The following is a 13,590-nucleotide window of genomic DNA, read 5'->3' as shown; positions in this document are numbered from 1 at the left end:
ACATCATGCCATCCTGACTCACACAGGGTCTCAATAGGAAACAGATGGTGAACTCTAATTAGGATAATTGGGGTAGAGTTTATTTTCAAAACGATGAATAACAAAGAAGGGTCTAGGGAGGTCATCAGAGAGAGTGCAGAACTCTGGGGCTAGCGGTGACCTGGTTGTCACTTCCCCTAGGCCTACAGGGCCAAGGGGTAAGAGAGGTCACCAGAACTCTGAAGGAGTCATTTAAAGTAGAGGTGGCCTGTCAGTGAGGAAGCTAGGGAATAAACCCCTCAGCCTGGCTCTCCCCTCCCTGTCATCTGCTAGGCTCCACATTTACCAAATCCCATGAGAAGCTAGAAGGCAGGGAATCACGGCTGTGGACTTTTACATGAACAAGGAATAACCTTCTATCTTATTTAGACCTCTCTTTTCCAGGGTCTTTTGTAACAGCAGCTGAACCCATAACCTAACCGATACACTCATAACAGGAAACATCTGCCAAAAAGATATGATAATCATGAACTTACACGTATCTCACAGAACATGTTTATTTTGGTGAAACATATAAAGCAAATCTGGCAGAACTGCAAGAAGTTTATAGACAAAGTGGAATTTATAGACAAATTTATAGATAAAGTGGAAAATTTTAATCGAACTTTCTTAAAACCAATGGATCAAGTAGCAAAACATTAGTAAGGTTACAGAAGTTTGTACAATATAATTAAGGATCTTGAGCTACTAGATAAACAAATTTTACACCCCCACCCACAGAATACCCATTGTTTTCAAGCTCATGTGGAACATTTTTCTAAAAATGCTGCCTAGTTGGCAACAGTCTAAAATTTGTTCAAGGAATCAATATCATCAGTCACATCCTCTCATCCCAATATAATAAAATTAGAAATCAATAATAAAAAGTTGGCCAAGAAAATCCAATATGTTCAGTAACTTAATAATTCATTTCTAAGTACTTCACAGGCTAGGAAGAAAATTATTAATATAGTGGAAGTTACAAGATATTTAAAACTGAATAACAATAAGCTAAAGTGAAATTTGGAGGGAAAATATGTTTATTAAAAGCAGGAAGAATTGGTAACAAATGAATTAAGCATCAAACTCAAGACCCCAGGAAGAGGTATCAGAAAACCCCAAGAGAATAAAATAAAGGAAATAATAAAGATAAAGCAGAAGGGATGATACGGAAAACAACCTAAAGTTGAGATGAGTCTTTTTAAAACCTTAATAAAATAAATAAATCATTAGCACAAAATAGACAATATTAGGAACAAAAAGAAGGCTATGGCTAGAGATGCAATCAAGATTTTAAAAAATCACAAGAAAACGTCATGGGGACCTCCGGTTCTGGCAAGATATCGGACTAAGTTAATATGGAAAATCTAGGAGATAAACTCAGAAGGAAGAAGTGGTTTGTAAGAAGAAGCGGAGAATTAAAAAATCATTAAGTGTGGACAATTCACACAAGCAGAGACTTCATAAGAAAAAAATTTAAAAGGCTGATTAAAAAGAAAAATAAGGCATGGCCAAAAAAAAAAAAAAAGGGAAAACAATATAATGACAGACAGGACACTATGATCAGAGTTCAAAAGCATTCTAAGGTTGTGCTAGAGGTGGAAATTGATTAACTTCAGACTTTAAACCTGAAGTACACATGTTAAAAATTTAAGGATGACTGACCGGGCATGGTGGCTCATGCCTATAATTCCAGCACTTTGGAAGGCTGAGTTGGGAGGATTGCTTGAGGCCAGGAGCTTGAGACCCACCTGGGCAACATAGCAAGGCTCTGTCTCTACAAAAACTAAGGAAGTTAGCCAGGCATGTGGTGCACACCTGTATTCTTAGCTACTGGAGAGGCTGAGATAGGAGGATCACTTGAGCCCAGCAGTTTGAGGCTGCAATGAGCTATGATCGTGCCACTGCACTCCAGTCTTGATAACAGAATGAGACCCTGTCTCAAGAAAATAAAAACAGTAACAAAACAACAACAAAAATATCTCAGTACATCAGTTTGTTTCAGTCTCTGTAGTTGGCCTTTGTTTCTTTCAGCTAAATGCATCAGGCAAATACTAAGCAACAGAAAGCTGGTGTCACTTTATAAGTATCAGACAACCTGAATACAAAGGTTTTGTTTTTTTGTTTTGTTTTGTTTTGTTTTTTTAAGACAGTCTTTCTCTGTCGCCAGGCTGGAGTGCAGTGGCGCGATCTCAGCTCACTGCAACTTCCGCCTTCCGGGTTCAAGCGATTCTCCTGCCTCACCCTCCCGAGTAGCTGGGACTACAGGCACATGCCACCCCACCCAGGTAATTTTTGTATTTTTAGTAGAGACGGGGGTTTCACCATGTTGGCCAGGATCGTCTCGATCTCTTGACCTTGTGATCCGCCCGCCTCAGCCTCCCAAAGTGCTGGATAAAGGTTTGAATATAGCTAAAGCAATCCTTGAGGGACTATGTATGTATATTCTTAAATACATACATTTGATAAGAATAAAGATGACACATTAATGATTCAGCATCCAATTTAGGAAATCAGAAAAAGACAATATAATAACAGCACCCCATCCCCCACCAAATAGCAGGAAATAATAGAGAGAGAAATCAATAAAACAGAAAACAAAGAAACAATAGAGATGGTCAAAACAAGTGACTAATAAAATAGATCTATTTCTTGCAAGTCTGAGAAAAAAAAAAAAAAAGAAGGCCCAAATAATATTGGAAATGAAAAGGGGAGGACATGCGCAGTGGCTCACGCCTGTAATCCTGGCACTTTGGGAGGCTGAGGTGGACTGATAACTTGAGGCCAGGAGTTCGAGACCATTCTGGCCAACATGGTGAAAACCCACCTCTACTAAAAATACAAAAATTAGCCAGGCATATTCAGAGAAGGACTGTGTGGTAGATAGAGCTCCCTCTCCCCTCTCCCCTCTCCCCTCTCCCCTCTCCCCTCTCCCCTCCCCCCTCCCCCGTCTCCCCTCTCCCCTCTCCCCTCTCCCCTCTCCCCTCTCCCCTCTTTCCACGGTCTCCCTCTGATGCCGAGCCGAAGCTGGACGGTACTGCTGCCATCTCAGCTCACTGCAACCTCCCTGCCCGATTCTCCTGCCTCAGCCTGCCGAGTGCCTGCGATTGCAGGCGTGCGCCGCCACGCCTGACTGGTTTTCGAATTTTTTTGGTGGAGACGGGGTTTCAATGTGTCAGCTGGGCTGGTCTCCAGCTCCTAACCGCGAGTGATCCGCCAGCCTCGGCCTCCCGAGGTGCCGGGATTGCAGACGGAGTCTCGTTAACTCAGTGCTCAATGGCGCCCAGGCTGGAGTGCAGTGGCGTGATCTCGGCTCGCTACAACCACCTCCCAGCCGCCTGCCTTGGCCTCCCTAAGTGCCGAGATTGCAGCCTCTGCCTGGCAGCCACCCCGTCTGGGAAGTGAGGAGCGTCTCCGCCTGACTGCCCATCGTCTGGGATGTGAGGAGCCCCTCTGCCTGGCTGCCCAGTCTGGAAAGTGAGGAGCGTCTCTGCCCGGCCGCCATCCCATCTAGGAAGTGAGGAGCGCCTCTTCCCGGCCGCCATCACATCTGGGAAGTGAGGAGCGTCTCTGCCCGGCCGCCCATCGTCTGAGATGTGGGGAGCACCTCTGCCCTGCCGCCCCGTCCGGGATGTGAGGAGTGTCTCTGCCCGGCCGCCCTGTCTGAGAAGTGAGGAGACCCTCTGCCTGGCAACCGCCCCGTCTGAGAAGTGAGGAGCCCCTCCGCCCGGCAGCCACCCCGTCTGAGAAGTGAGGAGCGTCCTCCCTCCTCATCTGGGAGGGAGGTGGGGGGGTCAGCCCCCCGCCTGGCCAGCCGCCCCGTCCGGGAGGTGAGGGGCACCTCTGCCCGGCTGCCCCTACCGGGAAGTGAGGAGCCCCTCTGCCCGGCCAGCCGCCTCGTCCGGGAGGGAGGTGGGGGGGTCAGCCCCCCGCCTGGCCAGCCGCCCCGTCCGGGAGGCGAGGGGTGCCTCTGCCCGGCCGCCCCTACTGGGAAGTGAGGAGCCCCTCTGCCCGGCCAGCCGCCCCGTCCGGGAGGGAGGTGGGGGGGTCAGCCCCCCTCCTGGCCAGCCGCCCCATCCGGGAGGGAGGTGGGGGGGTCAGCCCCCCGCCCGGCCAGCCGCCCCGTCCGGGAGGGAGGTGGGGGGATCAGCCCCCCGCCTGGCCAGCCGCCCCGTCCGGGAGGGAGGTGGGGGGATCCAGCCCCCTGCCCGGCCAGCCGCCCTGTCCAGGAGGTGGGGGGGGCGCCTCTGCCCGGCCGCCCCTACTGGGAAGTGAGGAGCCCCTCTGCCCGGCCAGCCGCTCTGTCTGGGAGGGAGGTGGGGGGGTCAGCCCCCAGCCCGGCCAGCCGCCCCGTCCGGGAGGGAGGTGGGGGGGTTAGCCCCCCGCCTGGCCAGCCGCCCCATCCGGGAGGTGAGGGGCGCCTCTGCCCGGCCGCCCCTTCTGGGAAGTGAGGAGCCCCTCTGCCTGGCCAGCCGCCCCGTCCGGGAGGGAGGTGGGGGGGTCAGCCCCCCGCCCGGCCAGCCGCCCCGTCCGGGAGGGAGGTGGGGGGGTCAGCCCCCCGCCCGGCCAGCCGCCCCGTCCGGGAGGGAGGTGGGGGGTCAGCCCCCCGCCCGGCCAGCCGCCCCGTCCGGGAGGGAGGTGGGGGGGTCAGCCCCCCTCCCGGCCAGCCGCCCCGTCCGGGAGGGAGGTGGGGGGGTCAGCCCCCCGCCCGGCCAGCCGCCCCGTCCGGGAGGGAGGTGGGGGGTCAGCCCCCCGCCCGGCCAGCCGCCCCGTCCGGGAGGGAGGTGGGGGGGTCAGCCCCCCACCCGGCCAGCCGCCCCGTCCGGGAGGGAGGTGGGGGGATCAGCCCCCCGCCCGGCCAGCCGCCCCCTCCGGGAGGGAGGTGGGGGGGTCAGCCCCCCGCCGGGCCAGCCGCCCCGTCGGGGAAGTGAGGGGCACCTCTGCCCGGCCGCCCCTACTGGGAAGTGAGGAGCCCCTCTGCCCGGCCAGCCGCCCTGTCCGGGAGGGAGGTGGGGGGTCAGCCCCCCGCCCGGCCAGCCGCCCCGTCCGGGAGGGAGGTGGGGGGGGTCAGCCCCCCGCCCGGCCAGCCGCCCCGTCCGGGAGGTGAGGGGCGCTTCTGCCCGGCCGCCCCTACTGGGAAGTGAGGAGCTCCTCTGCCCGGCCACCACCCCATCTGGGAGGTGTACTCAACAGCTCATTGAGAACGGGCCATGAAGACAATGGCGGTTTTGTGGAATAGAAAGGGGGGAAAGGTGGGGAAAAGATTGAGAAATCGGATGGTTGCTGTGTCTGTGTAGAAAGAGGTAGACATGGGAGACTTTTCATTTTGTTCTGTACTAAGAAAAATTCTTCTGCCTTGGGATCCTGTTGATCTGTGACCTTACCCCCAACCCTGTGCTCTCTGAAACATGTGCTGTATCCACTCAGGGTTGAATGGATTAAGGGCGGTGCAAGATGTGCTTTGTTAAACAGATGCTTGAAGGCAGCATGTTCGTTAAGAGTCATCACCACTCCTTAATCTCAAGTACCCAGGGACACAAACACTGCGGAAGGCCGCAGGGTCCTCTGCCTAGGAAAACCAGAGAACTTTGTTCACTTGTTTATCTGCTGACCTTCCCTCCACTATTGTCCTGTGACCCTGCCAAATCCCCCTCTGCGAGAAACACCCAAGAATGATCAATAAAAAAGAAAAAAAAAAAAAAAAAAAATTAGCCAGGCGTGGTGGTGCATGCCTGTAAGTCCAGCCACTAGGGAGGCTGAGGCAGGAGAATCTCTTCAACCCAGGAGGCAGAGGCTGCAGTGAGCTGAGATTGTGCCATTGCACTCCAGCCTGGGCAACAGAGAGAGACTCTGTCTCAAAAGAAAGAAAGAGAGAGAGAGAGAAAGAAAGAGAGAGAAAGAAGAAATGAAAAGAGGAATTTAACTACAGATAATTTTAATCATAAGAAACAATATTACACAAATAAATTTGAAAATGCAGATGTAATGGGCAAGGGTCTATAAGATATAACGTCAAACCTGAATTAAGAAATGGAAAAGTGGCCAGGCGTGGTGGCTCACACCTGTAATCCCTACACTTTGGGAGGCCAAGGTGGGCCGATCACTTGAGGTCAGGAGTTTGAGACCAGCCTGGCTGACAGGATGAAACTCTGTCTCTACTAAAAATACAAAAATTAGCGGGGCATGGCGGCATGCTCCTGTAGTCCCAGCTACTCCAGAGGCTGAGGCAGGAGAATCACTTGAACCCAGGAGGCAGAGGTTGCAGCGAGCCAAGATTGTGCCACTGCACTCCAGTCTGGGGAAAGAGCAAGACTCTGTCTCAAAAAATAAAAATAAAAAATAAATGGAGGCCTGGCACGGTGGCTCACGCCTATAATCCCAGCACTTTGGGAGGCCGAAGAGCATGGATCAAGACCAGCCTGACCATCATGGTGAAACCCCATCTGTACTAAAAATACAAAAATTAGCCAGGCATGGTGGCGCGCACCTATAATCCCAGCTACTCAGGAGGCTGAGGCAGGAGAATTGCTTGAACCCGGGAGGCAGAGGTTGCAGTCAGTCAAGATCACACCACTGCACTCCAGCTTGGGTGACAGAGCGAGACTCCGTGTCAAAAAAAAAAGAAATGGAAATGAGAAATAAATAATAACATTAAAGAAATAGTTATTGAGATCATTCTGTTTTTATCTTTTCAATCTCTCCTGGGTCTGTAGTTATCATATCATTTGCATTCTTAGTATTTATTAATTTGTGCCCTTCCTTTTAAAACAAATCAGCCTCGGAGGTTTGACTATTTTTTTATCTTCTCAAAGAACCAACTTTTGGCTCATCAGTCCCCTTTGTTTTCTGTTTTATTAATTTTTGTTCTTATCGTTTCCTTTGTTCTGCTTTCACTAGGTTTGTTCTATTGTTCTTTTTTATTTCCTAAGTTAGAGCAAGATATAGAATATTTTCAGAATTCCAGTCATAACCTCCCCCATATCCCCAGAGGTAACTACTACTCCAGCTTCTATCTCCATAGATTAGTTCTGGTCCCTTTTGAATTTCATGCAAATGGAATTAGAGAGTATCTACTCTTTCTGGCTTCTTTCACTCAAAATTAGGTCTGTGAGGTTCATCCCTGTTGTCCGTTACAATAGTTGTGTGTGTGTGCTTGTGTGTGATGTGTTTTGGTGTATAGCATTCCATTGTACAAATATATTACAGTTTATTGATCTATTCAACTGTTGATGTACATTTGGGTTGTTTCCAGAAATGTGTTTTTAAATTTCCAAACATGTGGGTATTATTTCTCTCTTTGTCACCAACTCTTAATGGTATTTTGACCAGAGAATGTGGTGTGTATCACTGTGATTCTTGAAATTAAGACTTGCTTTACGGCCTGGAATGTGGTCCATGTCTGTAAATGCTCCATGTGTACTTGAGAAGAATAAGCATTGGGCGTTGGATTCTCTTTATGTCACTAAATCAAGCTTGTTAATTGTGTTGTTCAAATTTTCCATACCTTTACTAATTTTTTTACTGATTAGTCAATCAATAATGAAAAGAGGTGTTTTGAAGCATCTCAATTCTAAGTGTGTATTGTCAATGTGTTCTTTTTGGCTTGTCTCTACCATGTTGCTTTTTGTTTTCAATTTGTCCCACTTTGTGGTTTCCTTCTTGCCTTTTTGAAAAGTAGACTGAGCTTTTGTTTGTTTTCTTATTTCACCTTTCTGTCTACTGATTTGGAAATTATTGACTCTATTCCTATTCCTAGAGTGGTTCCCCTTAAATTTTTGCACTGCACACTTAACAAAGCCTAAATTTAATATTCCAACCCTATTTCCAATAATACAAGGACCTTGGGAAACTCCAACTCCAATGGCCACCCCCTTCCTCCTTACATTCAAATTTCATTTTAGTCCTGTCCCTTTTGTTTTCAGCCCCCCAAATTGCCATCATGATTATCATTATGCTATACAATGTTTGTTTAGGTTTATCTCCATGTTTATCATTTTTATTTCCTCAAAACTTGTTCTTGCATCTCAGGTATCTTTTTCGATCATTTTTTTCCTTTCTGAAGTATATATTTAGACATTCTTTTACTGTAAGTCTGTTGGTAGATTTTTTTAAAACTTCATTTTGAGATAATTGCAGATTGACATGCTGTTGTAAGAAATAATACAAAGATTCCTTATACCTCACATCCCCTTTCCCTCAACTGTAACATTTTGCATAAATATAGTGCAATAGCACAGCCAAGAAAATGACATTGATGCAATCTACTGATCTTATTTAGGTTTTACCAGTTTTATACGCACGTGTGTGTGTGTGTTTGTGTGTGTGTGTGTGTGTGGTTCCATGCAATTTTAGCACATGTAAACTTGTGTGACTGTCATCACAGTCAAGATACAAACTATTCCATCATTGGAACTGGTTACCCTTTTATAGCCACTACTACTTCCCTCCCTCCAACATCCCAACCCCTGGCAACCACTAATCTGTTCTCTATCTCTATAATTTTTGTTATAACAAGAATGTTATACAACTGGAATCACAGTACACATAACCTTTTGGGACTGTCTTTTGGCTTTTTCTCACCCCGCACAATTTCCTTGAGATCCATCTAGACTGTGGTATCGACAGCTCTTTCCTTTTCATTGCTGAGTGGTATTCCATGGTATGGGTGTACCATAGTTTGTTTAACCATTCATATACTAAAACACTGGGTTGTTTCCAGTTTTGGGCTATTAAAAAGAAAGCTGCTATGAACATTCATGTGCAAGTTTTGTGTGAACAAAATGTTTCATTTCTCTGGAATAAGCACCCCAGAGTGCACTCACTGGATCATAACCCTTTGCTTTTTAAATTTGCAAATGACTTTAATCCTCATTCTTGAATGATAGTCTTTACTGGGTACATGTTTCCGAATGAACAGTTTTTTTCCCTAGGAATTTTGAAGAAATCATTCTTCTGACTTCTATCTTTAAGGGCTATTGTTGCAAAATCTGCTGTCTGCCTAATTGCAGTTCCTTTGCACATAATCTATTTTTCCTCTCTGGCTGTCAATAGTTTTTATTCAGCTTTGGCGTTTTCCAGTTTCAATTCAATATATCCAGGTAAAAATGTCTATTCTTCTTGTCTTTCAACAGTCCTCCATCTTTTCTATTCCCTCTTTCTGGAAATTTGCTTAGTAACATGTTAGATCCTATTATTTTTTCCCCTGTATCACATTCTTTTCTATTTTCCATCACCTTGTCTCTCTCTATTGAATTCTGGTTAATTTCTTCGTATCTGTCTTTCAGCTTTCTCTTCAGCTATATCTAATCTACTGTGCTTTTCAAATATGTATATATATGTGTGTATATATGTGTATATATACACACACATATATACGTATATATGTGTATATATATACACATATATATGTATTTTTCTTTCTAGGTGGACTCCCTCTTTCACCCAGGCTGGAGTGCAGTGGCATGATCTCGGCTCATCACAACCTCTGCCTCCCAGGTTCAAGTGATTCTCTGCCTCAGCCTCCCGAGTAGCTGGGATTACAGATGCCTGCTACCATGCCCAGCTAGTTTTTGTACTTTTAGTAGAGACCGGGTTTCACCATGTCGGCCAGGCTGATCTCAAACTCCTGACCTCAAGTGATCCACCCATCTCGGCCTCCCAAAGTGCTGGGATTACAGGCACGAGCCACCGTGCCCGGCCTCAAATTTTTTAAATTGTGAAATACAGCACAATATGGAAAGGCATATCAAATACAATTGCACAGCTTAAATAATAATTATAAAGCAAACATCTACATAATCCCCCAGGTCATAAAGTAGAAGATGATAGGCACTCCTAAAAGCTCCCTGTGTATATCCCATCACAATCCCTTACTTTCTCTCTTAAAGGAAACCATTACCCTGACCTTATGGTAATCATTGTCTTGCTTACTTTTTATGGCTTTGTCCTCTGTGCATGCCTAAAGATGTGTTTTAACCTGTTTTTGGATTTTATATAAATGGAATCTTACAGTGTGTATTATTTTTGTCATGCTTTCTTACTCTACATTGCATTTTTTAAGATTTATTCTTTTTGTTATGAATAAATATCATATGTTTATTTTCACCGCTGTATACTATTCCATTATATGAATATACCACAACTTACTCATACATAGTTTTGTTGATAAATATCTGATTGTTTCCAGCTTGTGGCTATTATAATGTTGTTTCTCACCTGATACTCAGCCCAGACACCAGGTTTTCTTTCTTTTCTTTAATTTCAGTATCTCATTTTCCTTTCTATTGTCTCTATTTAGTTGTTTTTTTCCACATCTACCTCATCACTTTTTTTTTTTTTTTTTTTTTGAGACAGTGTCTCCCTCTGTTGCCCAGGCTGGAGTGCAGTGGCATGCATGATCATGGCTCACTGCAGCCTCTACCGCCTAGGCTCAAGCAATTCTCCCACCTCAGCCTCCTGAGTAGCTGGGACCACAGATGTGTGCCACCATGCCCGACTAATTTTTTTTTATTATTATTTGTAGAGACTAGGTCTCGCTATGTTGCCCAGGCTGATCTCAAACTCCTGGGCTCAAGCAATCCTCCTGCCTTGGCCTCCCAAAGTACTGGGATTACAGGTGTGAGCCACTGTGCCCACCCTGCCTGATCATTTTTTAGAGTATCTTTTTGCTTGCTCATTTTTGTAATTTGATGTTATATTTACTAAAATATTTTATTCACAATTATGATGTTTTATATTCCATGTTTGATAAATCCAATATCGGAAGTCTTTGGGGTCTAAGTTTATTATTTATGGTTTCTAGCTGGCTCTCAGTCATGGTGACTTGATTCCTTGGGAGTTTTGTTAACAGTGTGATACAGGTATATACTTCTCTTTCTTCCACATGGAAAACAAATTTTCCCACCACCATGTATTGGAGGGAATTGATTTAAATGCCACCTCTGACATAGGTTGAACTTCCAGTCTGCATAGCTCTGTTTCTGAGCTTTCAGCTCTATCCCATACATTTATTTGTACATCCCTCTACCAATACCTCCCTGCCTTAATGACTTTGGTTGTATACATCTTGTTATGTGGAGGGTGATTCTCCTCGTTTTGTTAATTTTCTTCAAAATTACCTTGGCTACTCTTAACTATTTGTTCTTTCATATGACCTTAGGATAAGCTTGACATGTTTCCCAAGATATTAATTTTAAAAAACTCTTCTTTGAACCTCTTATTGAAAGTAAAATAAATTTATAGGTTAATTTAAAAATAACATCTCTGCAATTAAGTGTTTTCTTCTATGAGCAAGTTATACTTCTCCATTTATCTGGGTCTCTTGAATGACCATCAAGAAAGTTTTAGGCCAGGCATGGTGGTTCATGCCTGTAATCCCAGCACTTTGGGAGGCTGAGGTGGATGGATTGCTTGAAGTCAGGAGTTCGAGACCAGCCAGGCCAACATGGTGAAACCCCGTCTCTACTAAAAATACAAAATTTAGTTGGGCATGGTGGCAGGCTCCTGTAGTCCCAGCTACTCAGGAGGCTGAGGCAACGGAATCTGTTGAACCCTTGAGGCAGAGGTTGCAGTGAGCCGAGATCGTGTCACTGCACCCCAGCCTGGGCAACAGAGCAAGACTTCATCTCAAAAAAAAGAAAAAAAGAAAAAGAAAAAGAAAGTATAATTTTCTCCATAAATATATTGCTTATCTCTTAGGTTTATTCCTAGGTATCCCATAGTTTTTTTATGCTTTTATAAATGGTGTCTTTTATAAATAGCATTTTATGTTTGTTGCTTAACAGCTGGGATGTGTTCCGAGAGAGGATTTTATTGTTGTGTGAACATCACAGAGTGTACTTACCCACACTTAGATGAGATAGCCTACTACAAGTACATCTAGACTACGTGCTACAGCCTGTTGCTCCTAGGATACAAACCTGTACAGCATGTTATTATACTGGTTACTGTAGGCAATGCAATGGTGAGTAGCTGTGTATCTAAAAATATTTAAACATAGAGAGGTTACAATAAAAATATATTATGAAAGATTTTTAAATGGTACATCTGTATAGGGCACTTACTATGAGTGAAGCTTGCAGAACTGGAAGTTGCTTGAGTGTCAGTGAGTGGTGAGTGAATGCGAAGGCCTAGCACATTACTATACACTACTGTAGACTTTATACACATTACTATACACTACTGTACACTCAGGCTACACTAAATATATTTTTAAATTTTTCTTTAAAAATAAATTAACCTTCGCTTCAGTAACTTTTTTACTTTATTAAAACTTTTTGATTGTTAAAAACTTTTTGCCAGGCATGGTGGCTCATGCCTGTAATCCCAACATTTTGGGAGGCAGAGGTGGGAGGAGGGCAGCCCAGATCCTTAGCTGTCACAGTATTGTGGATGCTGGCAGAAGACTTGAGAGTCTTGGGTCAGAGACAAAGGACTTTATTACTCACGGCCCAGGAAGTAGCATCAGTTTCATGTCTGAGTCAATAGTTTCACTTGCCCCCCAAGTCCCACAGTGATGTTGAGGGCAGTAGGGGTGGTATAGACAGATGACGCACATTCAGTGAGTTTGCATAATAGCAGAGGAACCCTGAGTTTAGGGAACTGAAATCCCTGATCTCTGCTACTGTAAAAGTTATCAGAATCAAAATGGAGTCACTTCTGTTAAAAGTGACAAATAGAGCTGGAGAAGGTCATGAAGAGACAGCTCTCACACACAAGTTGCCCAATCACAAGAACTATCCCAATTAGCCAGGCGTGGTGGTGCATGCCTGTAGTTCTAGATACCTGGGAGGCTGAGGCAAAAGGATCACTTGAGCTCGGGAGGCAGAGGTTGCAGTGAGCTGTGATGAAGCCACTGCACTCCAGCCTGGGCAACAGAGGGATACCCTGTCTAAAAAACAACAACAACAACAAATACTATCCCAAAAGACTGCAACAACCATCACAATCTTACACACAAAATACTGCAAGGCTATCTGCTCAGAAATTGCCTGTCCAACCTCAGACTAGTGCCGTCCTTATTGTTGATCCTTGTAGCCAAGGATAATTATCTTGAACAATGATGGAATCCTCCTCATTTTTCCCTCAAAATCTTTTGCCTTTATCTCCATGAATATGCATATAGTATACTATGGCACACATATTCCCATTGCAATGCCTATTCCCGAATAGATATCATTTTCTTTTAGAGAGCCTCTTTCTCTGTTTTTTAGGTTGACATCACAAAGGGAGACATTATTAGGCCGGACAGTAATCAGTCTCCTGTTCAAGAAGGAGACACTAACTATATGTTCCAAAGATGGTTGATATACCAACATCCTTGAAGACAGTCCAGAACAAAAGGGCAGTTAGTGCCTCTGTGTGCAGGGCATCCAGAAACGAACCAGACCCATGGAAAATTCTTTCTCAACATGAACCTTCTCAACAGTTTTAATAGTTTGTCTGTAGAATCTCTTAGATTTTCTATGTAGACGATCACATGATCTATAAATATAGATGACCATTTTATTTCTTCCTCTCCAGTGGTTTATACCATTTATTCCTTTTTTTTTTTTTTTTTTTTTAAGACAGAAG

Source organism: Pan paniscus, chromosome 1 (genome assembly GCF_029289425.2).
Source record: "Pan paniscus chromosome 1, NHGRI_mPanPan1-v2.0_pri, whole genome shotgun sequence".
Classification (NCBI taxonomy): domain Eukaryota; kingdom Metazoa; phylum Chordata; class Mammalia; order Primates; family Hominidae; genus Pan; species Pan paniscus.
The sequence above is the reverse complement of the archived record's forward strand: the minus strand, read 5'-3'. Positions refer to the sequence as shown.